At 35.7% G+C, this 4,162-nt stretch overlaps 1 pseudogene; it reads left to right on the forward strand.

Moving 5' to 3' along the window:
- Positions 1–279: 279 nt before the first annotated feature.
- On the forward strand, positions 280–2,935 carry LOC149188067 (gibberellic acid methyltransferase 2-like; annotated as a pseudogene).
- Positions 2,936–4,162: the final 1,227 nt, after the last annotated feature.

Raw genomic sequence — 4,162 nt, forward strand, 5'->3', positions numbered from 1 at the left:
CAGGTAATGGAGTCGTCCCTCGCCATCGTCGGCGGAGGGCTTCGCCCAAACACCGAACCTGAATAGAAAAACAAGAGGCAAACCACACATCGCGGCAAACAGGCGGAAACAACCAGGTGGAAGGTCGGCAAACGAGTTTTGAAGGGGTGACACGCTGCACAACACGTGGCAGTCCATGTCGGACACGTGTCGTACAAGGTCATGTGCTGTTCACGTGGGTTTAGGCGAGGTGGAGGGGAGGGCGCACAGGTAATGGCATCCCTCCCCTGTGTATTATAAATGGAGAGGCAACCCAATTCAGATGAAATTGCAAAAATGGCAATGGATAATGGTAGTCTACAACATGTGAAAATCGTTCACAGAAGCATTAATCTGCCAGGAGTTATTCACATGTATTCTGGCAATGGCGATGCATGTTACGCTTAAAACTTCGACAGACAGAGGTATGTCTTCCAGGTATTGCAGCCTATCTTTGAGGTAGCCCTTTAGAAGATTGCATTTCCGAAAGAAGGCCCTCTCAGGATTGCAGATATCGGGTGTGCGACCGGTACAAACACGGTACTAGACATTGATTTCTTTGTCAAAACACTCAAATCTCTATGGGAATGGCCATGGAGGGGGCTTAATGTCAAAGCTGCAGACTTATTTTTCTTATTTTCCTTGCAATGACTTTAATTAGCTGTTCGATCTGCTGGACTGGCGTGGCCCTTCTCGGTATTTTGTTGCGGGTGTACCCAGATCCTTTTACAACGTTCTGTTTCCAAGATCGACCATTCACACATGTTTCTCTGTCATGGCGCTTCATTGGCTTTCACAAGTGAGATCACCATTATGGTTAGATGAAATTAATCTAATTTGAATTCATGAAATTTGATTTGAAATTATGAAATGTAGATTAGTTTGTTTGAGTGAAATTTAGTCTCCCCGAATTATAAATTCAAATTTTATGAGATAAATATCCTAAAAACATTTGCCTACGATCCTAATGATAAGCACACTGCATCCTATACTTCCACATACTAACAATAAACTAAGATAAACCTAAGAAAAAAATCTAGCCTAGGCCCAAAAATAAATAATATTAATAATATTATTATCGCAAGTGCCTCAAGCTGTTGTGCAGAAAGGTTCACCCTTATACAACAAAGGACAACAAAGGAAGAGTGTGGATCAACAGAGGCGGGCAGGATGTTGCAAAAGCTTATTCAAATCAATCTAAAAAGGACCTCAACACTTTCTTCAATAGCAGAGCGCAAGAAATGGCATCAGGAGGCATGCTTTTCTTGTGTATGATGGGCAGGCCCAACACTTGGCCTACTGCACAACAAGTTTCTATGGGAGGCGAATTCTGTGGCTAGGACTTTGAAGATGCATGGGATGAGCTGGTCAAACAATCCTATATATAAAAAAGGTTACCACTTTAACTTCATTTTTTAAAGTTACCAAACCCTTTCAACATAAATATCTCCTCAATTCTTTCCACTAGGGTAGAGCCTTATTCATGCAAGGTTTGATGTCGGATTATATTTGTTAATTTGTTTTTTTTTAATAAAAGATTCATAATATGTTTAAAATATGCAATATTATAACTAATAGATTTTTTTTTTAAATTTAAGCTATAATCATAGATTCAAAAATACGCATGCATATAATTACATGCAAATAAGAAGGGCCTCAATTTTATATCCAATAATAAGGAAAGTTTAATTAATTTAGAAATATTATTTATTTTATACATATTATTTTGAATGTACAAACTGTAGAAAGAAAATTGTTTTTATTGCCGGATTAACTTCTTCCTTATTATAACAAGAAAATATTAATAAATTTAATTAAGTATTTTTCTCAATCTTCTACCGTAGAGGTCACATAGAGTCTCTGATACCATATGTAACAACCCCGATTTTAAAATATACAAATAATTACATCAATTATGCAATTTATAATCAACACACAATTAATCAACTATTTAACATAGAATTTCGGAAATATGAGCAAAGACAACTTACCTGTGGCGATGATATTCCTTACTTGTGATTTTAGAATTGGACGCTATTTGAATCCTGCTAACCGCAACAAAGTTTTGGGGACGACTCTTCACCCAACCGTAGGCTCAACTGCATATAATTTTTCTACAATTGGCCACCTTCGAGACCTTAATCAACGTACTACTGCCAGGGAATCCTTTGTCTCACAACACTTTTCTCCCAAGAGAATTGATGATGGAATGATCTCTCATCTTCCTCATCATCTATTAAATAGACCAAACATTGGAAGGGAAACCACATACACACATTCTGTATGTCAACATGCAACTTTTATTTTTTTATTTTAAGTTCTACTTAAGTTAATTTTTCTCTTAATATATTTCTTTTTTATTTTGTTCATTTTTACTTTTTGATAAATTTACTTATTTTTACTATTTTTATAGTTCTTTTAGTTAACTCTTTTTTATTTTATTTTATTTTTGTTAACTTTACCTACTATTTTATAATTCCACACTATATCTCTTAAATTCATATCAAACCATCATATCTATATATATATATATATATACACACTTTTAAGAGAACAACATGGATCTGTAAAATACAATCTCTATATGTGTTCATTAGTGTGTGTTGTGGGTGTTGTGAACTTGTGATGTCATGTGCGGGGAATAATTAGCTGGGATCTCAGAGATTCTTTCAACCTTCCATGGTACTTCCCTAATGCTGATGAGCTTAGACAGACAGTGAAGAATTGTGGTACTTTTGATATTGAGAGCCTGCATGTCTGCAAGACGGTGCCGAGCATGGGTGAGGAGGATTTTGAGGAGTATATTCAGGATCCAAAGATGTTTGGATGTATGAAATCCAATTTGGTGAGGAGCTTTGTAGGAACTTTGGTTGAAGCCTGTTTAGTCAATTTAGTGTTGTCTAAATTGCTATCATAAATTGTCAACCCGGGGCTCGTAAGCTGATGAAGTGAAGGTGTACAGTATATACTTAAGTAACCTCTTAGATCTTTTTGTCGTTTGGGGGTGTTGTGGTCAATTTAACTTCCTAAGATGGAGTGATGATTTTATAAACAAATGAGTGATTTGTGTGTGTATGGTGGTTTCTAAATGAGTGAGTGTGTGTAAATGGTGGCTTCTAACTACTTTTGGAACTTGTAAAGAAAGAGCTTGAAAGATAACTCGAAATGAAACTGAAAGCAAAACAGCTAACTAATGGCACTAGTCACTATCTATGCTGCTGCAATGAAAAGTGAAAAAAAAACACTACTTTAAAGACAAATCATAATGCCTCATCGTTTCTTAACACTCTGCTTCTAACATACAGTATTATGTGAAACACGATTAAGAAGGAGTTAGATATATGAGTCTAAAAAGTAATCAAATCCTAAAATGACAAATCATAACACCTTGTCTTTCCTCAACATTCTGTCTCTAACATACATTGTAATGTGAAACACAGTTAAGAAGGAGTTAGTGATATGAGTCCAAAAAGCTACTTCAAAGCAAGCTGCTACTCAGTGATATTCTGATCTCCTAAAGATTGGTCAATTATGATAAAGAGATCATCAACAGATTAGTACACAACTTGTTAGAAACTTGATAAACTAAGCTAGAAATTAAACTAGAAAAGCAGAGTAAAATCAGCAGCTATAGACATGACAACTTAAAATACCATCAGAGGTAAAGAAAAACAATAAAGACACACTATCCCGGGTTAACACACCTACAGAAAACAAGGCTGATCAGTCATAGAAATGCTGGAAATGAAATGACAGAATTTAAAGACATAAAGCAAACTGTACATGCATAAAGAAAATGAAAAAGTGCTGAATTCAAATAAAGAAAGTGCAGGAAAATAAATGTAAATATTACTGTACAGAGGTTGTCATGAATGGGGGGCCTCCATCCACTAAACCAGAGAAAGATCAGCTACTTGACGATGGGCAAAACAACAGTCTTCTATTAATTCATCATGCAGAAATTACAGTGAAAAAGTGCTGGAAAAACAGTCTTAAAACAGAGTTTATATGTCAAACAAAATTACAGCAAATACATGATCTAAGTAGCTAAAAAAAACTAATCCTCAAGCGTACGCAGACGCTGGATTTATAGGCATAGGGACAACTGCCCACTGCGCAAACTAAGTAACTGGAAATTAACTAA

This window comes from Pinus tabuliformis, chromosome 3_1 (genome assembly GCF_031772625.1).
Source record: "Pinus tabuliformis cultivar Carrire ecotype Pingquan chromosome 3_1, CPIR1, whole genome shotgun sequence".
In the NCBI taxonomy this organism is placed as follows: domain Eukaryota; kingdom Viridiplantae; phylum Streptophyta; class Pinopsida; order Pinales; family Pinaceae; genus Pinus; species Pinus tabuliformis.